This window comes from Echinops telfairi, unplaced genomic scaffold (genome assembly GCF_000313985.2).
Source record: "Echinops telfairi isolate 266 unplaced genomic scaffold, ASM31398v2 ScPeMD7_7410;HRSCAF=8448, whole genome shotgun sequence".
Taxonomy (NCBI): domain Eukaryota; kingdom Metazoa; phylum Chordata; class Mammalia; order Afrosoricida; family Tenrecidae; genus Echinops; species Echinops telfairi.
Genome location: NW_022111310.1, coordinates 7,572,880 through 7,599,203, shown reverse-complemented (window position 1 = coordinate 7,599,203; position 26,324 = coordinate 7,572,880). Strand labels below are relative to the sequence as shown.

The 26,324-nt window shown below is 40.5% G+C and overlaps 1 pseudogene; it reads right to left on the bottom strand.

The window, feature by feature from the left end:
- Positions 1 to 7,427: 7,427 nt before the first annotated feature.
- LOC101646074 lies at positions 7,428 to 8,937 on the bottom strand (annotated as a pseudogene).
- Positions 8,938 to 26,324: the final 17,387 nt, after the last annotated feature.

The following is a 26,324-nucleotide window of genomic DNA, read 5'->3' as shown; positions in this document are numbered from 1 at the left end:
CCCAATAAAAAGGCGATTGTCCCTGGTTGGCTGGGACCCAACTATGTCCTTATTGGGCAAGGTCCTGGGTCTTTGGACTTGGGGTCTCTGGCTTCTCTGGTTCTGGTATATGATGACTCGTCAGTGAGACCACTCAGGTGGCTTTCCCTTTCCTTGTCACTCCCAGGGAGAGACATAGAGCGTCTTACTCGCTTACAGAGCTGCAGTCTCGGAAACTCACAGAGGCAGTTCTACCTTATCCTGAAGGGTGGATAGGAGTCAGCATCAACTCGATGGCAGTGAATGAGGAAGTGGATCTGAGGAAAAGCATAACACCATTGGCTTTGGGACTTTCTTGAAAAAAGAGAACTTCAATAATATTTCTCTCAGAAGAATGGTCACTAATATAAAAATGGGAAATTACATTTAAAAAAATGAAATATCCTTTTCATAATTAAGCCTGTTTCATCACTACAACTATAATAGAATAAGTCTATATTGAGAAGCACTTACTATCTAGATTTATTCTATGAGGGGGTACAAAAAAACCCCACAGAAAACAACAACGGAAAAATGTTCCACTGGGAGGAGCTTTTGCAGCATGCATTTTTTACAACAGGGGAGCATCGAGCCACTCTCTCTGACTTAGTGACTCAGTGGCGTCTCCTGGGAAGATTTTCTCTGGTCACAGTGAATTTTCTCATAGATGCAGTTTTGCTCGGACCAGTTTTGTGATGGCTAGCAAGATAACATCATGCAGCTGTGAAGTTTTGTTTCTTACTTGGGGAAAAATGCTGCAGAAACTGTTGTGATGTTGAACACAGCTTACAAAGACAGCACTATGGGAAAAACTCAAGTATATGAGTGGTTTTCTTGTTTCAAAAAAGATGAAATGTCGATTGATGACAAACTTCGTTCTGGATGTCTGTCAACTCCTAAATGGACAAAAATATCGACAAAATCCATGCACTTGTGCTCAAAGATGGACAACAGATCATTGAAGAGATGGGGATTTATCTGGACTATCTTATAGTTTGGTTCATTGAATTTTAATGGGAGATTTGGGAATGAGAAGGGTTGCTGTGAAATTTGTGCCTCGGGTTCTGATTGACCAGGAAAAAGATTGTTGAGTGGAAACATGCTGTGCTTTCAAAGAACAGCTCCGAAATGACCCAGACTTTTTCCAAGGTCATTACTGGTGATGAGGCATGGTGCTAGTCTTATGGGCCCCAAAGCAAATATCAATCAAGCCAGTGGAAGACGTCACAGCCACCTTGGCCCCAAAACTTTGTCAAGTGAAATCAAAGATCAAGACAGTGCTCATATGTTTGTTTTTATGTGAGGGAGATAGTTCATATGGAGCTCATGCCACCAGATCAGACTGTTAATCAAGCCTTTGAGGTTTAAAGGTTCTGCAAAAATTGTGTAACTGTGTGACAAAGTGGCCTGATTTGTGGGAGACAGGGGACTAGTTTTGCCATCACAACAATGTATCTGCTCACAGCTTTTTCAGTGCACCAGCTTTGAGCAAAAACAGCCTGTCTCTCTTGTTCTGTGCATTTTACTCATCTGTCTTTGCTCTGTGCTACTTCTTTTTGTTTCTGTGAATGAAGAGGGACATGAAAGGACAGTGATTTGGTGACGTAGAAGAGGTGTAGAAAAAAATGAGTGAGGTGCTATCAGCTATCCAGACAGATGATATTGGAAAATATTTCTAAAAAATGCAATTGCAGATTTGACCAATGGAGAGTACTTTGAAGGTAATAATGTTGTCTTGTGAAAATTTTAAATACCTAGCTTTGAATAAAAATCAAGGTTTTTTGGGGTACTCCCTCATATAGTGATAATATTAAATATCTTCATTATTTGACACATACATGCTTATATATATATACATATACATATATATATATCCACTTTACAACTATAGGTTTGTATACCATCTCTCCAATTAAAAATAAAAAATCCATAATACAAAATGAAGGGAAAAAAATTCTCAAGCACTGATTTATAGCATTTGCTGATTTCACTGGTATATACTACCATGGCCAATTAAAACCAATAGTTGAACAACTGGCTAGTAAAATAACAAAAAAACCTGTATACAGACTGCCCTGGGCCATGAACATCTGACCTATAGACTTTTACTTACCTTTGAAATTTATGTAAATTTAAAAATGAGTGAAGGAACACTTATAACAAATTCTTTATCATAGCTTTGTCTGTGGCAAGTGCAAACAGTAAATCATTGAAAAGGTGTGGGCCTTCATAAGAACCTTATTCCCTTGTTCTGATTTTCCTACAAATTCAACTTAGACACACTTAGGAAAGAATCTTATCCATAATTGGTTCTCATGAGATGGTATGAGGAAGCTTCAGCTTATTACCATATGTAGATACATAGTGAGGAAAGCATTGCTCCTAATAGCTAGCATTGCTGTAGCGCTGCTTACTGTGTATCAGGGGAGAGCTGCTGGAGTAGTAGGTTAAGATTTTGCCTGCTAACTGCAAGGTCAGCAGTTCAAATCCACCAGTCTCTGCAAAGGAGAAATAATAGGCATTTTGCTCCTATGAATATTTATACCCTCAGAAACTCCAAGGGATGGTTCTGCTCTGTAGTATTGGATCATTATGAATAAGCTCACTGTTAAAAAAAATGTTGACCTATTATTAAAGTCAAGTTGCTGTGTGTGTGTGTGTGTGTGTGTGTGTGAGAGAGGGGGCAGGTGGACGGACGGGGTACTTTCAAGAAGGGGCAAAAAGTAAAGAATGAAGGAGGACAAATGGAAGAAGACAGATAAATGGAAAGGAGGGACACACACCAAATAACCAGGGAGCTTTGTTAACCTAGTCAGATACACAAGGAGATTCCAGAGCTGGTTGATCCAGTCATTTATAAATTAACCAATAATAAACCTGCACTATCCCTGCTTTCAAGAAGTGAGACTTAAAAAAGGGAGCCATTCTTAAAACTATCAGAACTCCTGGGTCGGATGTTTGAGGTTATTTGGGTAACAGAAGTGTTTTTCTTGTGATGAGGCTCCATTTGCCGGTTTCTTGTTATCACATTGTATTAAGTTCTGACTTTGGTCTTTGTTTCTTCCTTTGGATCAAGAGTTATGGACTCCCTTGTAGGACAGAACAAATGTTTCCCCACACAATCTCATTCACTCATTTTCTTGCATTAGTGAAACTCTCAGGCCTGTGGAGCTTTGCTGGGGAGAACTTCCAACCTACAGCAGGGGATGATGTTAGCAGTCGCATAAACCATATTTCTTATTTTGAAATCTGCATCCCAAATTCCCACTACACAATTTCTACATTAAGAGCCTGCATGTCAAGCACACTTAATTTAATCAGCTCATGAGGTGAGGAAGAAAATTAGAGATCTTAGCAAGGAGCTGGGAACTATAAGTCTTTATTAGTGACTCAGACCTACCCAGGGGTTACAACAATCTGCTACAAAAGTATGTGAGTTGGAGCCAGTTTTATCAGTCTCCTTTTCTCTGAGGAGGTAATTGAGGCTCAGAGAAGTTATATAACGTATTCAAGGTCACATAGTAAGAAAATATCCAAGTGGAAAAAAATCCTCTGGTCTTTCACTCCAAGTCACATCCTTTATCCGCAATATTTTTGTGATTAATAAAAAACCCCACAGAAGTTTGTACATTGAACATACTACTATGAAAACATTATTATCATATAGATAAGCAAAGAGTTAGAAACAATTTGAGATGAGCTCAAATTTGAGAGCTTTGGGATGATGACATTGATGACATTATTTTTAGGTGATGGGCTTTTCTCTATGTTGCTGTTCATTCAACAAACACTACTGTGTGCTGGATTTTGTGTCAGAAATTATGAATCAAGGACTAGAAAAATTCCACATGATACAGGAGGATACTTTCCAAAGCATAATACAGAATGTAAGATAGATACATATACTAAGTGGACACATGGAGAGGAAGTAATAAACTTACATTGCTTTAGGAGTTGATTAAGAGTTCACAGATGTATAGATGTGAATGCTGGAACTCCGAGGACATCGGGGCATAAAGAGCAAAAATTCCCTGGGCAACTTAGATAAGGCAAGAATGATTAGGTGAGTGGAGGATAGAATTCCTCTGGGGAAAATGGGATGTGAGGCTAGAATTGGGGTGGTTTTGAAGATGCTTTTGTAAGTAATTAAGTGATCTGAGAGAAGAGAGAAATCCAATCTGATTATGAAGAAAATTAAATCCTATAAAGCAATGAAGGTGGGCTAGAAAACAAAGAAGTATTTAAAATAGAGAACCTAATATATTTAATGCTTCTGCGGTTTTTCTAGAGATAAAAATGATGGTGATGCAGATATAGTATCATTAATGCAGATGAACACTGAATAAGAAGGACTGAAGAAGAGTGGATGTGTTTGAATTGTGGTGCTGGCAAAGAATATGGAAAATGCTATGGGCTGCCAAAAGGATAAGCAGGTCTGTCTTGGAAGAAGTAGAGGCGGGATGTGCCTTATTGTCTGGAGATCCCAGTCCCAGGAGAAGGGCATCATGCCTGGACAAATAGAAGGGCTTCGAAAAAGAGAAAGGCCCCCAACGAGAAGAGTTTACATGGTGGTTTCTGTGGCAAACAGCAAAGTGATTCCCCAGGTTGTCCCCCCCGCCCCCCCCCAATGCCTGACATATGCCAGACCTATGGCACTGACTATACACTTGGAGGTCAACTGCTTAAAAGTTATCTGCCTGAAGGTTATCAGCCATCTAGAGCAATCAGACCCTATAGTCTGTTCCACCTGAGTAGAGTCCACCCCCTTCTAATAAAGATTAAGGATTGTTCCCCTGAAGGAGAACCCAAAGACACTAAGGTCAAGCCCACTCAGGGATGACCAAGGTTAGGCTGCCATCTTGACTCTATAGAGTCCACTCACCTTATTACATGCCTTCCTTCCTGTCACATGTATGTCCCTAGTGCCTCCCCTTCCTATTCTGTGTACAACCCTAGCTCATCCCCTCCTGTTGCACGTATGCCTATTTTACAACCCCTTCCTGTTATGATGTAATCAGGGAGGGTTTGCATGTCCCCTGCGTGTATATAAACCTCAAATGGAAATATATTTGCTCTCTGCATGGATCTGGCTGCCGAGATCATGGCCATGCTGGAGGTGAGCATTCGCATACCTTTATCTTGTCTGATGTCTCTTTAATTTTACCCCTCAAATTACACAACTACCCCTGGACCCATTTGATTGTGGAGGTTGGTACCCCACAGGCTGCAGCAATGGAATTGAGCATAGGAACAAGTGTGAGGGTGATGCAGGACTGGGCAGTGTTTTGTTCTGCTGGGCACACAGGGTCTCTATGGGTCAGATCCGACTGGATGGCACCTAAAAACAATGCAGATGGAGTGGAGGGCAAGACTTAGCAAGGGTTTGGGGGGCACACATGACCAAATTGTATGTGAGCTCTGAGAATGTCTCATGCGAGAGAGACACAGAAAATTATTGCAGTTTCTAAATTGAGTAGGGGAGGGAAATTACTAACTACTGAAAGACTAAAAATGAAAATGCATGTTCTTACCTTAAAATTTGAGGTAGATTATGTATATAGATAAAAATTTCATTGTTTAATGGTTAGTGTCTTAGAAGTCACATGTTTCATTGTATGAATGTAATTCATAAAGGATTTCAAATTAAGTTAGATAATTTACTTTATTAATATTTATAATTACCAAATTTAAAGTTAAATTACCAACTTTCTTGTTCGTGTATACTCCAATTGAGCAACAGATCCAATAAGTAATTAACTTAATGGATTTTACTATTAAATGAGCCCACCATTAGTTAAAGAATCAGGAAATACCAATTATTTAAGACTGTGAAGTTTTGTTTTCTTTCATTTTTTATTACTTTCATTATGAGACCATCTGAAATTCTAGGCTAATCTGAAATAAGTATATAACAGGAAAAAATGAATAACTAGGCTATGTTAATTATTTATCAAAGCAATTCAAGAGAAGCATCTATATTGTAATGTCATCTTCTGGACTGCATTACTCAGAAAATAAAACACCTTTGTGCTCACCGTAGGCCCCATCGTCTGCCTCCTGAGTCAACATTGTTAAACACTTGCAATTATGCATCTTGAACAGATTGGTGAGGAGGAATGATGAAAATTGTGTGGCGACTTTGTTAATCAGCAAGGCTTTGGATACATTTTATTTCACAATTAAATCAGGGCCAGGATGTTCTGCATTTAATGGAATGCACAGTGGTTTAGAGAGCTAAACATCCAGGTTGTAATAAGAGCTCCTTTGCTAATTAGCCAAAGAACTTTGTCAAGTTAAAAACTGTCTGAATCTTAATTACCTCATGTATAAATTATAAAAGATGATGCTTGCCTTCACAACTATATGGAGATTTTGCATGCCAAAGTCATCATATATGAAAGCATACCAAATTATAAAACAGTGCACGTATGATGCTGTTAAAATCAGAACAGGGAATTAGCATCTCAGTATGTCCCACCAATTGAAAGGGGTTATCGTAATGATGCTTTAATTTCTGCATCTCTTATTTTTCTTTTTCCAGTCTAATCTGCCTAGTTTTGAGCTTAATTTAGGTGGAAACAATATATAAACCAAATTTTTGTCTTCTGACTTTTCCAGACCAATGCTCTAATATTTACATACCTTGTACTTTCTGTGGAAACTAACTCTCGGGGCTAGTTTATGTTTTCATTAGAGCGACCGAGTCTAGTAGGAAAGTAAAATACACAACGGGCAATATTGAGTTATTGAATCCTTTCTCAGTGTGAGGCAGCAAGTGTTTTAATGCACTTCTTTAAAACTGGTTAATTCATTTTCTCTGTAGCCCAGATACGTGTTGAGAAAACCTCACAATTTGCATACTTCCTCCACGAGTGGAGTTCCTGACTCTGTCTCTGGACGTGGGGCTTTGAGCTGTTAAATTACCTTGGACCAATAACGGGTTAGTAGGTGGTTTATGGTCAAGGGCTTGAAAAGTGCTTGCATGAGTTGATTTGCTCTGGCACGTTTTGTTGCCTCAAAGGAATCACAGATCCAAACTAGCCTGCTGCTTCTGGGAGGTGGAGTGAGGCTCTAAGAAAAACGACATTTTCCAGGGGCTGCCACCCGCTAAGTCTACTCCAAGAAACCAATCTTTAGCGGAGCACAGAAATGTGGATTGAAAAAATGTTTACCATGTTGTACAGCATTGAGATTACCTAGTGATTAGTGCTATTATTTAGTTATTTGTTTGTTTATTTATTTCCTTGACTTGTACTTTAATTGTGGCGTTTATGGCTTGCCCTGAGGGCCCAGAGACGCCCTGCAGAAGTGATTCATGGGCCACAGCCACCGGGCAAAGACATACACACATTCACCACCCACTCCCTCCCTCCACATGCCCCAAGTGTCCACATGGGACCAGGGTCCTATGGGCATCAGAGTCTGCAGGGAGGGGCTGCCTTTCCAACATCCTAGCGCCCAGGGCGCTCCTGGCCCTTCTTGGACTTCTTGGCCCCTGAGGGTGGCCGGATGGGGAGTGGGGCTGTACTTGAAGGCAATGGGGGCGGGGGCAAGAGGGGCGGAAGAGGCGGCTCCACTGGCTCCGGTGGGCCGGGGCCGGGCCGGAACCCCTCAAAGGAGGAGAACTTCAGGGGGCTGATGGGGGTCCGGGGACTACTGTTGAGGCGCCTCCGGGAGCGCAGCTTTGGGCTGGAAGGAGAAGGCCTCTTTGGTGCTGTCCCAGACAGAGGGTGCTACATATGTGAAGCCCAAGAAGGCCTGGTTAGCACTCTCGCTGAGCACCGAGTCATCTGGGCTGTCCACCGGCGTCTGCCATGTGAAACGGCTATCAAATTGGCTCACATCCTCCTCCGACTGCAGGCAGGGCCGGAAGGGTGGGTCCATGCGCCGGGCCAGGAGCTCATCCCAGCTGATGTGCCGGAAGAAAGGGTGGCTCTGCACATCAGCCGAGTCCCCTGGGCCACCCCCACCCGTTGGCTGGGATTCCGCTTCAGAAACTTTCTGACAAGGTCCCGAGCGTCGGGAGTGAGGTAGGCGGGCAGCACCAGCTTGCCCTTGATGATCTTGTCCATGTTCTTCTTGCGGTTCTCTGCGGTGAAAGACGGCGATCCAGTGAGCATGTCGTACATCAGAGGCCCCAGGCTCCACCAGTCCACAGCCCGGTGGTGGCCGCTGCGCACTAGAATCTCGGGGGCCATGTACTCGATGGTGCCACAGAAAGTGTGGGTGATGGCATCCTCGTGAATCGACTCCTTGCAGAGCCCACAGTCAGTCAGCTTGATGTGGCCCTGGTTGTTTAGCATAATGTTCTCAGGCTTGAGGTCCCGGTAGATGATGCCCTGTGAGTGCAGGTGGCCAAGGGCCAGCGTGATCTCAGCCAGGTAGAAGCAGGCTGTGTCTTCCAGGAAGATGCCTTCTCGCTCCAGAAGGGTGAAGAGCTCACCGCCACTGAGGCACTCAAGGATGAGGTAGAGCTTGCCACCCGTCTCGAAGGCATAGGCCAGTTCCACAATGAAGGGGTGCTTCACAAACTCCAGAATGTTCCGCTCCGCCCGAGTGTGCGCTGTGTCCTTGGCGTGGCGCACGATTTTGGCCTTCCTCAGCACTTTCATGGCATATATTTTGCCCCATGTTGCTGCCTTGCATCTTTCGCACCCGGAACACCTAGCCATAGCCGCCCTTGCCCAGGACACGCAGCAGCTCAAAGCAGTGGGGCCCGATGCGCTCGGGACCCAGGTTGACGCTGGTCTCTGGCAGCTCCATCTCCTCGTAGTGCCCCACAGGCTCCAGGCCAGCCGACCTCAACTCGGCAAGGAGACACACGTCCGTGGGGCTGAGCTCTGGCTCACCCTCGCCCTCGCTGCCCTCCTCGGTCTCCAGGTCCAGGTCGAACACCGCTGCCATGGGGGGACCAGCCCCGCGGGCCCCCTGGGGCCATACCTGGCGGCCCTCGGACTGACAGGCAGGCATTCTGCATACGTCATCATCCTCTATTTTTAAGATCATTTTATTGGGGGCTCTTATAAAAATCCATACATCAATTGTATCAAGCATACTTGTCCATAACTTGCCATCATCATTTTCTAAACATCTACTTTCTATTTAAGCCCTAGGTATAGCCTCCTCTCCACCCCACCTCGTGACACCTTGATAAATTATAATTTATTATTATTTTCAGATATTACACCAACGCTGTCTCCCTTCATCCACATTTGTTATTCATCCCCCTGGGAGGTGGGGGGGGTATGCATAGATCATTGCAATCAATTCCTCCTTCCTCCCTTCCTATCCTACCTTCTGCTTACACTCCTGTTATCACTACTCCTGTTTCTGTTCCTGAGGGATTTATCTGTCCTGGATTCCATCTGCTGTGAACTCTTATCTGTACCAGTGTACATACTCTGGTCTAGTCAAAACTGAGAGACAGGGCTGGGGTCATGATAGTGGGGGCTAAGGAAACCTCAAAGAACCGGAGGAACATTGTGTGTTTCATTGGTGCTATACTGCGCCCTGGTTGACTCATCCCTTCCTTGTGACCCTTCTGTGAGGGAGGTGTCCCATTGTCTCCAGATGGGTTTTGGGTCTCTGCTCCGACCCCCCTCATTCTCAAAAAGAGGTTTTGGGTCTTCTGAAGCCTTTTACCTGATCCCGTCCACACCTCATGATGGCACAGGTTGGTGCACTCCTTCCGTGTGGGTGTGTTGCTTGTCTGCTAGCTGGCCGCTTGCTTAACTTTAAACTTTTAAGGCTCCAGATGCTATATCTTTGGATAGCTGGGCACCATTAGCTTTCTTTACCACATTTGCTTATGCCCTTTTTGTCTACAGCGATTGTGTCAGGAAGGTTTTTTAAAAACCCAGTTTAAAAAAAAAGCTCGAGAAAGCATACATCATTCCAGGTCTGTCCACTGACCTTTATGATTATCTCCACACTGATCCTGGGGGGGTCCTAGAAACTGCTCCTCCTAGCCTGACGTCTATTTTGGGGGGTTCCTCGGGGCTCTGTGGCTTGGCTTTGCTCCCATTGCTCATCTGTTATGTTCCCTTCTAGGTTCGCCCTGCTTGGGGGGGGGGGGCAGGGGAGCAAAACTGGACCCACTCCTGCCTTATGTTCAAAGTATTATCTTCTGCTGTGGTTTGCTCTAGTCAGGGGACATCATGGATCAAGCTATTGCCGGCCCTACACTCCTCTCTGTGCCTTAGTTGCTCTGAGCAGGGACGTTGTTCTCAGGGTTTGGTGTGCCAGTACGGGTTCCGTCTTTGCTTTCTTTTTTCTCTTTTTGGTTTGCTTCTGTGTGGGCATGGCAGGCTGGAACCTCTCCCCAACCTGTAGATTTAGTGTCCTCTGTAGCACCTACTTCTAGGGAGGGGTCAGTTTGGCTCTGCCTGGATTTGTGCTATTAATATCTCCATTAACGGGTTAGAAAACCAGGCCATAGAGAAAATAAGGCTTAGCAATGTGCAGGTAAAGTGAACTGTGGCACTGGAGTCAAATTACCTAGGCTAAGATCCTAGTTCTACTCTTTGTTATCGGTAGGATTTGCAGCACATTACTAATCCTAACCCTCTTCCAGCACAGACTCTTCCAAGCAATATGCTCCGTGGCAGCAGCAGCCTTCCTTTGTGAACCTCAGAACAGCCAGCTTACCTTCGCCCCACGCTGCCTGCCGGCCTTGCCCAGAAAAATGTCAAGATAACCAACAACGGTTCCAACTCCCTTTAACTGCATCTTCCCAGTAGTTGTTCCGACTCCCTTTTTTCCTGTCTCTCCACCAGCTTGACAGAAATCAGAACCTGTTCTAATACCTTTAACTTCACAGTATCTAAGCCTTTATAAAATTGCCTTGGGAGTCAGAATGGATTAGGCAATAGCCGACACTCTGGCTGCCGGGGAATACATTTGTCCTCTTTGACAAACATTGCTGAAGGCTCTCGTTTTTGTGCGGTAACACTGGTATCCATAAAGACCAGGAAGTAAATACGTTATATTTGGACTTCAGTCCTCTTATTTCCGGGTCACACATATATGAGTTCATCCCAAACAAAGCATATTTAAATAACCATATCTCTTTAATCAGTAGATGACAACAGACAAGTTCTCCCAGGAATAAACTAGTCTTTTTTTTTTTTTCTAAGTCCAATAAAAATTGTGGCTTTTGAGGAGATCTGCTTGAGAAATTAAATTCAAAGCAGTGGGAACAGTGTTGGTAGGGATCTTAAATGGTTAATCAGTTTAGATTTCCTCACAGGACGCAGGATGGTGTGATGGTTTATTGTGAAGACATTTAAAGAAAATTGAAAACTGCGTTGGTGATTCATATGTCAGGGAGCTGCATGGAGAAATGATTTTTCCTCATAACAACACATATACTCATTATTTTCAAGGGGGCCATGGCTGTCCTGTGAGGTTTCATGGAGAAGCATTACACCAGGCACCACACAGACCTGATGTTGCCCTTGAAGCCTTTTTTTGTGTTTCTAAACCTCCAAAAGGAACACGTTGTGAGTCACTTGTGAATGCTACAACTGCCGCTTTCTGTGGTATGAATCAAAGGGTGCACGGTTCTTTGGCAAAGGGTTAGCGATGTGGACACACTATCTTGTAGTGTACTGACCTAGAGGGAAAACCTGTTCAGAAACCAGAGTTTCACATTTTGATATTTTTGTAACTCTTACTCACCCTTGTATAACACTTGTGTATTAAGTCAAACAAGCAGCCATCTAGCAGAGAAGCAGCAAGCCCACAGGGAATAAGCACACCAGCCTGTGGGATCATGAGGTGAAGTTGGGATCAGGCATCAGAAAACCCCAAACAGACAAAACACATTGTTGAGAATGCGACAGTCAGAGCAGAGACCCCAAACCCTCTGTAGTCTATGGGACATCCCCTCACAGAAGGATCACAAGGAAGGGATGAGTCAACCAGGGCACAATATAGCCCTGATGAAAACACAATATTCCTCTGGTTCCTTGAGGCTTTCTCCCCCCCCCTATCACGACCCAGTCCTGCCTTTCACTTCTGGTTAGACTGCAGCATGTGCACAGGTACAGATAAGAGATAAGAGCTCAGGACACCCAGAATCCAGGAACAGGAATAGGAGTAGTGATACCAGGAGGGTAGGGGGGAGGTGGGGAGAGAACGGAAGGAAGAGGGAATCAATCACAATGATCGACACATACCCTGTACCCCACCCCTCCAGGGGTATGAACAACAGACCATAGGGGAAGGGAAACCGAGGTCGGTGTAAGATATAAAAATAATAAAAATTTATGCTTTATCAAGGGGTCACGAGGGTGGGGTGGAGGGTAAAAAGAGGAGCTGATACCAAGGGCTCAATAGCAAGGAAATATTCAGAAAATAATGATGGCAATATATTTACAAATATGCTTGATAAAAATGATGTGTGAATTGTTATAAGAGCTGTAAGAGCCCCCAATAAAATGATCTTTTAATAATAAAAAAATTATTGGGCAAATTAAAAATTTTTTAAAGAATATTAACAAAGACTGCTGCCAAATGATTAGTTGAATAGTGACAATATGGACATGTTTTAGTGTGAAATTTGCAAATGTTCTATTATTAGAGTAATGACTACACTGAAATTCTCATAATTTCATATTAAATGTTAATGTGTTATTATAGCGTTCTTTAATTTAATTTTTATACTATTATTTTAGTAAATTCAAGTCCAGGTTCATTCTTCTTTTATGTTTTTCCAATTTTTATCTATAATTTAACATTAACCTTTTAAATTAAATAATCAACATCTCCTTCACCCTAAAAAAAATCACTGCCATCGAGGTGATTCTAACTCACTAGCAAAATAAGAAAACATATCATTTTAATTCCATTATGACTTCGTGTGAATTACATCATAATTTAAATTAAAATAATACTGAACAGCTTAACTCAATAACACAGCCTCTTAATTGATTTGTTCTGTGCCTTTAAATAAAATGATACAATTTTCTTCCAGGCATTTGTTATATACTTCTTGTTATGTCATTGTGTGCTCATGTCTATAAGAAAGTAACTGATTGCTATAAAACAAACAGATAAAAACAAACTCAGTGCCATCCAGTCAATTCTGACTTATTGTGTCCCTGGAGGGCAGGGTAGAACTGCCCCTGTGGATTTCTAAGACTATAACTCTGAACAGGAGTAGAAAGCCTCATCCTTCTCCCTTGGAGCAGCTAGTGGTTTAGAACAAATGACCTTATGGTTAGTAACACGATGCATAACCACTATGGTACCACCATGGCCCCCGTGACATACACCTAGAATGACACTATTTCTCTCTCTTTGCCTGTAGTAGTGCTAATTCATACCTGCTAATCCATTCATTCAAGCAACCTTCCTCATTAAAAAAAATAATCGGAATATGAATAATAAAATTAGTTACTCTACTTATAGTCAGAATATTAACAACTTTGTTTCTTGATTTTTCTGGTGACGGTCATATTTTTATGAGTGAATTTCCTTTATACTAGTTCACCTTAATTTCTTTTCTAATATCTTACTAGATTGGCTTTATTACTCATATCTTCACTTAACTTTTGGACTTCATATTTATGACATGCCTTTTTCCTATGTAATTAAACTTAATTGTTAAACTTTATAAAATGGACATGTATTAGGCTGGTTGACTAAAGAAACAAATCCAGTGAGACTCATGTCTGTATAAGAAAGAGCTTTATATCAAGAAGTAATTATATATCATGAAAGTATTCCAGCCAAGTCCAACTCAAGTCCTTAAGTCTGATACAAGTGAATAACTTCATCTTTGACTCCCACAGCTGCATGCAATGATGTAGGATGCAGCACATCATGGGTCAGTTGCATTCAATGATATAGAATGCAGCACATCATAGGCCAGTGGGTGCAGATTGTGTGGATCAAGGTCAGGGGAAACATGGCAGGACTCCAGCAGCTCCCAGGGTGGCAGGCAAGCAGGAAACCAGAGTGCTGACCCGGAAGAAGTCCCTCGTGTTTTCTTCTAAGAAGGCTACACCCTCAAGGTAGCCCTATCAGGCTGTGAATTTGTTAACAGATCAGACTAATATGCCTAGCCAGGAGTGTCTAATTGACCCAAAATCATCTAGCTACCTCAGACATCATTCTTAGTAAAGTAGAAGATCAATTAAAAGAAGGAAGGCTCCCAATGGGATGGATGCAGCTACACCGTAGTTGCAACACTAGGCAAAAACATAACAACCATTGTACAGATTGTGCAATATCAAGCAGCATTCCTTTTCATTGTACATAGATAGGGTTGTTATGAGTTGGAGCAAGCTCAAAGGCAGCTAACTATGACAACAATCACACACACACACACACAACACACCCATGGGGACTTAAAAAAAGCTAGTGAAAAACATCCCATTATCTTTACATCTGTTCTTATTTTCTCATGTTTGGTTATGAAAATATTTAATTTCCTTTTGATTGAATTTTTTACTTAAGTCTATATTTTGAAAATGTATTCAATATCACTAGAAATAAAATTAAAACAATTAATTTTACTTATCAAAGATGGTGTAATTATCCTTAGCAATCAACTATGACACTTCACACAATATGAAAATATACAAAAGCACCTAGAAAATTTGAAAAATAGCAAAAATAAATTTGATTACTTAACAGTACAAAAAATTTAATGATACATATAAAACTCTCATGTAAGAATAGATCCATAATTTTAAAAGGAAAGTTGTTACTCCTAAATTACTTATACAGTTAAGCTACATATTATTTGAGAAAGCAGCAGAAAGAAATCATATGGTTATATAAAATACATTTTTCTTTTATTTCTCTACTTTCTTAAGAAAGGAAACAAACAAACAAACAAACAAACAGGATGACACCTTTTAAAATATAAGATTTTCTTGGGACTGGTCTCTCCTGTTCGCATGATCAAAGTACACAGACAAACTCTTGCCACATCTAACCTTCTAAGAAGCATCTTAGCGTCTAAGAAGCATTCTGCCTCTTCCAAGACAGTCTTCTAACAGTCCTTGGTGAACACCAAAAGTCATGCGTCAATTCTTCTCTGAGAGAGAGAGACATTTTTTATTTCAAGGAAATAGCTTACATAATCGTGGTGACTTGTGTGTCCCGATTCTGTGGCTCCGGCAGAAGGTGGAAGATTCCTACTGTTTCATGTGATTGTGGCGTCTGGGAACCCAATGTCTGTGGGCCAGGCAGCAGGGTGAAGGCTTCTGCAGGCTTAAGTCCCAAGAAGCTGAGGTCAGTTGAGAAGAGTGCAGCGTCACTCAAGAGAGTAAGACTTACTGGGAGGCAGACCACACCCCTCAAGAAATGCATCTTTAAACTGATTGGCAAATCTTCTCGGATTATGCCAGGGAGGTCATTACCTTCATTGATGAAAGAACACTCAGTTCAATGTCTGACAAACCACTGAGATCAACCTACCCAAGTTGATGCATAGCATGAACTATCACAATCCATCCATGGTCAACTTAGCACCTGTACATGTTTTGTTAAATCATGCTTAACCTCCAAATAAAGACAGATCTAAAATCACATTTGCACCTAACATGATAACTGATAGTGTATGAGGCCCTTTAAATCTTGCACTTTGTAAGTCATGGGATAAGGGTGGGGAAAAACCACAAAACAAAGAGACACCATACAAGTATATGACAAACCAAGATACATATAGTTATATAACAAAACAGGGCAAAAAGATGAAAATTGTAGGGTCAAGAAAGAGAGAACAAGTGTTGCGTGAGCATCTATTTATATATCGGGGACAGGCCAGCCTCCTAAGGAAATCCTTCTTTCAGCTGCCTGGATGATCACATCAGATCACATCATGGAGGGAACTGTATTGCATATATTATGCAAAAACTATGAGTCTGATGTCTGCCAAACCACTGTGAATCCAATCAGCAAGTTAACGCATAGCATTAAGGATTACATCACCTAATTCCCGTCTTCCAGCAGTTACTCATTGTGATTCTTTTTCTTAGATCAATTATTTTTGGGATCTACAATCCTTTTCTGGTCTCACATGAAGGGTAAAGAATTGGTTTATTCGAATTCCAAACTGCCCCAATTTTTAGGAATTCAAACCTAAAGGGAATTCTATACACTATCATATGTTCTCTTCTGACTCCATGAGGATATTTTTATTTCTGAATGTATTTAGAGAGTAGATCAGGACAATGTTTGTCACGCGCCATCTCTTAAGGAATCACATTTGTAGTAGAGCAATAGTTGGCCTTGTAATTAGAACAGGACCTTTGGAGTTGAATCAGAGGACAAGGAGTGAGAAACAAAATGACCTTCAAACTTTTTCCCCCTTGGAAATTCATTTTAAGGAGTGACATGGATGCTGACATGATGACTTAAAACTAGATTTTTTTTTTAATATCACTCAATTACAACAGCCTACAGGAACTCTGGGCACATTGTGCATTACACATTGGCCTGCTAGCCAGGCAGCTACTGGTCCAGTCACGGTGTTTCTGCAGGAGAAAGACGAGGCTGCCTGCTCCCCTGAAGATCGAAAGCCCTGGGAATCCTTTGGAAGGTCACTGGGAGTCCGAATTGGCTTGATGACAGTAGGAATGCACAGTGGGATTTTCTTTCAGATTTTGTTTTAAAATTATACTTTCCCAAGCTTAAAATTTATTGATTTCCTAAATAAAGCACATGGAAAAAGTGACAGAAGTTGCTTTAGGCATCAAAAACAACAAAAAAGGACAACTTGTTAAACTAGAGGTCTTCAACTCCTGTATAAGCTATATTTAATTTTAGTATTCTACTGTCATATTTTCAACAAGAATACCTGTCAGATGTCGTACTTAATATATATTCAAAATTTTATTTTAGAAACCTCACAAGTGTGTATGGAGAGCAAAAAAATCGTTATCTATTTACCGCACCTTAATTGCTTTGGTAGTTTTAGAGGTGAAAAAAATGTAAGGAATAGTTTTGCCACTTTCCTCATTTTATAGATGAAAAAGAGTTTATGTTTTGCCTAAAGATAAAGAGGAAACTAACATTAAATCAAATGCTAAACTCTGGCATCTATCCCTTTCTCTAGCTTGCTTCTAATTTTCTCTCATGGTTTTTGGTTGGCTATGCAAATTACTCTGAGAACAAACTCTGCTTAATATGTTGACGGTAAATTGTGAAGAACAAGGTGTTTGGCAATACCAGGAAAATACTTTAAGTGATAAGTGTATATCACATGTACAAATCATGAGAACATGTTAAGTATGATCTATTAACAATATAATGTTTTCCCAAATAGAGGCAAGAAAAACGATTCATTGAAACACTCAGTTACTCTTTCAAGGTCAGACAGCAGCAAATCCATAGCCCCAGTATTAATTCAAGTTCAATGTGTACACTGATGTTCACTTCCCATTATTATACATAGTTCTGCCAAGTTACTAGGAATTGCTGAACTTTAGATTCTGCGTTTGTGTTTTTAAAAAAAAGTGTATTCTCTATCTTTCAAAATTGTTGCAAGGCTGAAATTGTTGTATAAACGTGGAAGTGCTTATAAAATCATATTGTGCTATACAAATGTTGGATGTTATTTATAGCCTCTTAAAGTAGTCATCACCAGGTTTTACCATCATATTTAGCACTGAAAGGCAGTCGAGCATTACGGAGTTCTGTTCTGACAAGAGAAAGATAACAGCGGGCTAAAATGAATGCTCCCTAATCCCTATCCACTCATCCATGGTTGGTGGGAATTGATAAAGCTCCTCTGAATGTCCCACTATCGTTGTTTGCGAGCATCTGACGAACAAGTGAAGCCATTCAGCCCCAAGCAGCATTTATCTGCAGAGGTCCATGTCTTTTACCTTACAACGTTGTGAAAACAAGCTGCCAAGATGAAAAACATAAACTGTTGCCTTACGCCTAGCAGGGTATCCTATCCTGCAGAAGCACTGCCTTTGCCCATCCCACTGATAGGACACCTGGTGGCTGCTGTTAAGTGCGAAAGTGGAGATTCTGCCAGCTCAGGATGGGAGTTGAAAACATTTTGCCTTTAACTGAAGGGAAAGCACTTTAAAAGTAAGGATTTTATTTTGGCTGTTTTGTTGACATTATTTATGGTTTGCCATCTTGACTTTCATATCCCTCTCTGTGCTTTTAACTAACATACTGCTTTGTAAAAATATAGATATCATATACTCTTATTTTGTGAATATAAATCTAAACATATCATTGAAAAATCTGAGGAAGTAAAAAGGGGCTTCTTAAGGATAATTATCTAAATTAATATTGTGGAAAATAATAAGATGGATGGAAAAGGATAAACATTAAAGTATTAGGAAAAGAATAAGATGGATGGAAAAGGATAAATATTAAAGTATTAGAATGAAGTTTATTTTTAATTTGTGTAGCTTATTGCAAGATACAATGGATAGAGAAGGAACTTGGTGGAAATTTTACTCAAACTGATTTTAATACTTACCTTTTCCTAGATGATTTGGTGTTATTGTCAACCCTTTGAGTGGTTTATCATTTACTAGTGCTTTCAGGATTTTATGGGAAGTCAAGGATTTTTGCCCTGACATTAAATCGTTGCCTTGAGTTTTTGTTTGTATTATTCCATTGTTTGGGTTCTAATTGTCTGATTTAACAATATGTCTGATTTAGAAAGAAGTAACATTTCTTTTTTTTTTTATCCCTAATCCCAGTATACCACTTAGCTGTTTAATTATTTTAAATATAGGCAAAATTTGAGATAGTTAAACTTTATTGCTTCAACCTGGTTTATAAACACATGTAGGGTTATTTGAAGGATGGAGAGATGAATGGCTCAGTGAGCCTCCCCTTTCCAGTTTTTTGCTTTTTGATGGTTGGACCAGGGTGCAGCTGCCTTAGCCAGCTCCTTGCTTCAGCTGGCAAGGCTCACTTCCTGCGAGACATCCCCAAGGAGAAGCCACATGGACATACCCCGATTCAGCCCTGGGTGCTGAGCAGCCAGGTGGAGACCCCTGCCAGCACTGAGATGCTTACGCACTCATGGATTCGACCTTCTTCCTGCAGTCGGTGTCATAGTGTGTGTCTTGTGAGATGGAGGATGACTTTTTGTGGATTGGTGTTGGACACATGGGCTAATGTTGGACTGGTGGGCTTGGGCAGCACTGGATTGGGATGTTTTCTTGGTGTGCACTTACCTTTTATATAAAACTCTCTCTTATACATATGAGTTTCTGTGGATTTGTTTCTCTAATGTACCCAGACTAACACAGGGTTGGAGGATTTTCCCGATATTAAAAGGAACAAGACTGAAATTTTGATACCTTTGTGACATTGTGATGTAATACTTACTGGTTTACATTTCATGTTTTCAGTTGTATTCTGAGGGGCTACAAAGCATGTACATTTAAGAAATCTTCATAAAAGCATTATGGTAATTGTTCACAATTGAGGATTTCTCTTCTATTCTTCATGGCATGAATAATTTTTGCTCAACCTGTATGTTTAATGTTATCTGTATTGTTTACCCCTGTACAAACCAATTTTCATTATTTTTGTGCTAAACATGCAATTTCAATACAGTGATATGTTAGATGAGGGAATTGGAACACGGGTTTACCAATATCTCTCTAAACAGTGAAAGAATATGACAAAGAGGTGGGAAATGATAGGATAGTGGTCACTATTCTGAGAGTTAATTATTTTCCTCTTGAGAGAGGGATTTGTCATTCTCCATTGGGTGCCTTTGCTATCAATAGACACCTTTCACAATCAGCCAGTAAAAACTGAGCAACAGAAAAGCCCCAGAGACTCGAGGGTGGGGTGAGGTTGCCATCACGGCACCTTGTCTGATATGACATCCTAGGCGACATGCAAAAGAAAGCCTCAGGAGGACACACATAGATGATGATGCTGGTGAGGACTGATATTTGCGTTAGGAAAGGCATTGAGGTAGCTGGAGGGCAGTAGCTGGAGAATGGGGTTTCTGATGTCTTTTTAAAAATCACAGAACATGTTGGCATACTTGTCATTCAGAGGTCATTTGGGGGACTCCTTGCTCGCCCATTCTTCACTTTTCTACAAAAGTGAAGTCTAGAAGTCTTTCCCTTAGCTGACTTTCACAAGCCAACCTCTTCTCCTAGAATGCAGAGTCTCCTAGACTTTCCTGAGAAACCTGGTGGATGGTGGAAAGAACTTCTCACACTGACATATTTTTCCACTCTTGCTACTTTTCGTCTCGTGCTTCCTCTGTAATCACTCACTTTTCATGGTTTACAGTGCAGACGAACTTTCTTCTTCTCTAATGTCTGGACCTGCTTATAGTTTCTACCTCAGGGCACTTTTTAAAAGAAAGTGCTTGACTTTCTAGACATATTCTTAGAAGTGCTGGCATGAAGGCTCAGTCACGTAGGAATAGCTAATTTTGTAAACGTGAAAAGCCTTGATGAGTTTATAGAATATGCTGTTAAACCAAACCAGGACAAACTCACTACCACGGAGTTGTCTCCCACTCGTAGCGATCCTATCGCCCAGCCACTAACCCATTAACCCTCATCATGTGCGATTCACTTGAAATTTTTATTTCTGTTTCTAATTAGATTACTTCCTGAACATATCCAAGAGTGCGATGACCATCATCTAGCTATAAATGTTATTAACAGTTTGCTCTATTGGTTGTACCCATTCCCCATCTCTTTTTGTGGATTTTCTCAATACAGTTCAGAGTATTTTACCCTTAAATTCTTCAGGTACACTTACAAAAATGGAAAGTTTATAAGACTTTTGAAGTGCATGATCACTTCAAAATGATTAACAAAGAAGTTCAATAACACTTAATATATAAATACATATCTTCTTGTTGAATGTTTCTTGATTCAGTGTACAATCCATTAGATCTTCAGAACTCTTTGTTTCCTCTATGAAGGCTGCTGATTATTTTATGATAGTTTTATAACCTTGCCGAAAAACTGCTGAAAGCAGAATTCAAATGCAGGTGAAGAATGCCCATGGAAAGAGCCCATTGTAAAGGCTAAGGGTAGGGAAAAGGAGGTATATCTCAGAAAGTATAGCAACAGAGACATGTAATGTTTTAAGGAGGCGGAGAGAGCACTGTTTTAGAAGTGCTGCAAATTCCACCGTAGGTGGTTTTTGATACTCAGATCCTACTCTTCAATTCCTCGAGTTCACTTTAACTTTTGGGTGACTGCTTCCATCTTCTTTATGATGACGTTTTCCAGATGTGTCTTAATTATCTGTTGGATATCATTTGTTTCCAGGGAATTTTATCTTTTGAAAGGGAATATTTGTTGGATAAATCTAGGATCTTTTGACAGCTAAACTGCTTTAGAGATGTTTGAATCCTCCACAACCAGGTTAGTGATTCTCCTCATCCTTTTTTGTGTCTTCCAAACTTGAAACTTCAAAGGTCTTTTACCAGATGTTTCCAGTAGTTCTTGCATTTTCTTTTGCTATGTGATATTTTCCCTTGGGAGTTTCACAAGACCACCTCCTTGTTGCTATTATGACTGTGCAGCTAGCTGTTCGTGCTGCCTGAGGAATACTGACCATGTTCCCCAGTTCTATGTAGGGTAACTATGCATTTGCTTGGATAGTCACCTTACCACCCTAGGTATTGAACTTGATTTTTCACGAGTGTTTTAGGGCAAGAGAGATAAAAATAGAGGGAGAGAGAACAATGAAGAGAAAAAGTTATTGTCATATTTTTGCCATTTGGAGAAGACATCTCTTGCTGTTACTAATTTTTTTCATTTTAATTCCAACTTTATGAACACTGAATTGTCATGTCTGGAATCTCACTAGCATGATTGTAGAGAACACAGGTTCTAGTGATTGCACATGCCAAAGAAGAGTCCGTCTACACCTCTTGCTGTGTGTTTATGTGTGAATAAAAGGTCACCATGAATCATAGTGGATTCAGCTACAGAGCAAAACAGCAACATATCTCTAGCTTCACATCTAGACCACTCTCCTTGAATAAATGCCAGAGCAACCACTGGCAACTGCAATCACAAAAACCCACCTGCTGATTCATTGATGTATGCCATCTAATTGTAGGATCATCTGAATTGTTATGATGATTTGCACTTTGATGGGTAACTATAGATTTAATCAACTTGGCATTTTTACTGAGGATAATATGTATGGGGATTTCACATCACAATGCTCACACTTGGGCAATACCAACCTGTGCTACCTATGCAAACATTTAGCTCTAAATTCTGAAATGTAAATTATGGTGTCATTCTAGCTACTGTAGCTGCAGTCTTTTGAGAGGATGTGATGGGGGGCAGCAAGAGAGTGTGGGGCTTGGGAACTTTTATATCTAAATTACAACATAAAGGCAAATAGGAACATAAGCATCATATAAAGATCTGATTCTCGACAATGCTAGTATTGCCTGTATTCTGTGAAGGTTTCCCATCTGCTGCCCTGATTGTCTCGGCAGCTTTTTATGTGGTGTCTTTCCAGTGTCCATTCCAACGGAATTTTCCTTGCCTCACCAGGATGAAGATATCTTCCAGTTTTTGTGTCTCTGTGGGTGTGGTAGTGACATAATCTGTTGCTAACTTGAGACTATTAAGAGAGAAGGGGTGGGGTTTAGCCTGTCAATCAGGTCACAGCTTGATGACCTCATTTAGAGGCACGACAACGACAGAGATAAATAGCTGCCTGGAGGTCGGATACCCACAGACACTCTCCGCTTTGTATTCCTGATGACAAGACACAAGGAGCTACGTTAGAACCCTGGAGCTGGAGGAGCCACGCCAGATGCTTACACTGCCACTGGAGATATAAGACTTTCCACCCACTGGTCTGTGATTGCCCAGCATTTGATGTCATTGCTTGTGTTTTGTGAGTCTGAAGAGGACTTTATAGATTGGTATTGGACATATGGGCTAATACCAGACTTATGAACTTGATCGGGCCTGGGCTGGGATGTTTTCTTAATATACATTGCTCTTTGATATAAAGTTCTCTCTTACACCCATATGAGTGTCTCTGGATTTGTTTCTCTACCCAACCCAGACTAACATAGTGGGTGATAGCAGGCCGTTTTATTCAGATTAAAAGTTGCATCACAAAGCAACTACATTGCACAAACATCACGAGAGACTGAATATACTGACAGAGTGACAGAATGTATACAAAAAGGAAATTGGCCCATAGTCTGCAGGAATCTGTCCAGGAAAGCAAACAATAGACTCTATAGTAAACTGGCCCAAACAACTAGTTCTTTACCAATTTATCACAGTTTCTCTAACCAATGACACAGGATGCCTTACTTCTAGTCAGCTTATCTTTAACTCCCACATTAGCAAAGGCATTAGCAAAAGAGAGTGTTCCAGAAATTGACTGAACACCCATGAAAATGTCTTAGCCAGCTGTTGAGGGGCTGGATGCCCCGACTTGTCTGTGTCAAGAAATTAGGAAGTCCGCTACCTGGCCAACCAGTTTGATAGTTGCACCTATTCCAAAACAGAAACAAACCAAACAAATTAAAGAATAATATTTTGCATATCACTTGTAAGTAAAATTTTGCTGAAGATCATCCAAGAACATTGGCAGTAGTATATCAACAGGCTACTGCTAGACATTGTAGCCATAGTGAGAAAAGGATGTGGCATGAGAACTAACTTTGGGGATTTCCGATGGATCTTGGGTGAACAAGGAGAGTAACAGGAAGACATTTGCTTTAGTTTTATTAGTAATGCAAAGGCATCCAAGCAACGGATGTGGGTCATAACAAGCAATGGATAGCCTTGAGGAGAATAGGAATTCCACAACTCTTAATTGTACTCACGTGGAACCTGCACATGGACCCAGAGGCTATCAGTTTAACAGAACAAGGGAAGACTACGGTCAGTGTAAATAAAGTAAAATTCCTCACAACTAGATCAATAGATAATATCATGATAAATGGAGAAAAGATTGAAATTGTCCAGGATTTCATCTTGCTTACAGTCAAGATATCTAATGATACACTGTAGAGGGCAAATCTTTCTGGAAGAAGTATAGCCAGAATGCTCCTTAGAGGCAAGGATGGTGGGGCTTTGTCTCATGTACTTTGGACAGGTTATCTGGAAAGACCAGTCCCTGAAGAAGAACATCATTCTAGGTAAATGGGAGGAGAAGCAAAATGGATTGATACAGTATCTACAACAATGGCCTCAAGCACAAGAATAGTTGTGAAGATGGTTCTGTACCAGCAGTGTTTTATTATGTTGGACTTGGGTTTATTAAGAGTTGGACCTGGCTCAATGGCACCTACCAACAACACTAACACCATACAAGCTCTCTTAAGATGTTGAACAGCAAAGATGCTACTCTGAGGACTAAGGTGCTCTTGACCTAACTCATGGTATTTTCAATTGCTTCACATGTGTGCAAAAGTTGGACAAGGAATAAAGAAGCCAGAAGTAGAATCTATGCGTTTGAATTATGATAACCAGGAATATTGAAAGTACCATTAACAATCAGAAGAACACACAAATCTCTCTGGGAAGAAGTACAGCCATAATGCTCCTTAGAACTGAGGATGATGAGACCTCATCTTCCTTACTTTGGACATGTTATTAGGAGAGACCAGGAAAGGACATCATGCTTGGTAATATAGAAGTTCAATATCAAAAAGGAAGCCCCTCAATTATAGATGGACTGACATTGGCTGCAACAATGAGCTAAAACCTTAAAATTGTGAGGTTGGTTGGCATAGGAATCAACTTGAAGGTACCTATGAATTTAGCCAGGCCGACAGACTCCAATTAGGTCATACCTGAAGCCTTCCTATTTTCCACCATCAAAAGTTCCCACTATTCTGCCTGCCTTTGAGACTCTATCAATTGCAAATAAAGGTGACTGACTTAAACAGGGTTTGCTTGTTCTCATTTGCATAGTCTTAAGTCATCTCCACAAGCATAAAGCAACATCTGATAGGATTTCAAATATTACAGAAACTTTTTTCAAGTTTTACTTTTCCAATGGACCTGACTGCTCTCAAAGACCCTCTCTGACTGCATGCCAGGATGTGGACTCCCTCTGGTGGCAGGATATTAATTGCATTATACTGTTTCCTTCCTTTTATGGGGAGGAAGTCAGCATGGGAAGCAAGGCAAACTGAAGGTTCAAGGAAGGAAGTAGAAATTATTATTTAGCCTCAGGTCCATTTCCATAAGTAATGCTGAAGCTCTTCAACTATTCTATGGACATTAGCATAGAAAATGAGAGTTTATATAAAATTAATAGGTATAGTGCAGAGAAAATTAGGTCAAGAAATAAACAAGAGTTTTAAATCATTCTTATGTTTAAAAAATAATTTATATTTCCTATCTCATAGGGATCACTTTGGATTTTTTTAAGCCAACAAAAAGAAAAATAAGGGATTAAAAGATTATAAAGTGGAAATGAGATTTACAAGAAGAGCTTATACAAATGCATGCAATTTACTTGACTAATAAACATAAAAACCCAAGGTACTTTATATATCAAATTACAGGCTGCAGTACCAAATAACTGATAACTAACAGGGGTATCAAATGATGGACCTAAAATGTCCTGTCCTTCAGCTGGGGATTGCTGCACTTTCCTTCTGAGATGGATATCATACTAAAAAATAATTGTGAAATTACAGTAGCTAATTGAATTTACTACTGCTTAATTAAATGCTTGAAAAAAATTAAATGCTTGAAGTAAATTTTCAATCAGGTGTGGAAACTATAATTACTAGATTTTATTTGTAATGCTAATGTTGAATGTGGGTATGGGGTCCTGTTAATAAGAAACTGCTGTTTCTTACTTTTCTGTAGATCCTATAGAAACCCTGGTTCATGTGTTGGGATGCTAACAGCAAGGTTAGCAGTTCAAAATCACCAACCACTCTGTGGGAGAAAGATGGGGTCTCCTAATCCAGTTAATACAGTAAAGAATTACAGTCTCAGAGACTCACAGGGGTAGTTCTACCTTGTCCTATTGGATCACTATGAATTGGAATCAACTCAATGTATATATATATAGCACTCAAGATAAGTTTCATCCATATCTTTAGCATTTCTTAGGTGTTGCATGAATATCTAACATGTTAAGTACTCTGGTAAGCATTGGAGATCAGTAGAGAACTCACTTTCAAATGAGGAAGACTTTTTGTTTTGCATAAAGAACACGTGTAAATACCCAAGTCATGTTCTTTTCCAATGTCCTTTGAGATTTGGAAACAAAATAATGAAGTCTAAAGGAGCCAGAACAGGTATGCTGGGGTGAGCAGGTGCATTGTGGTGATGGTAATAATCCTCCTCACAACTTTTCTGGCCCTCTTCTTA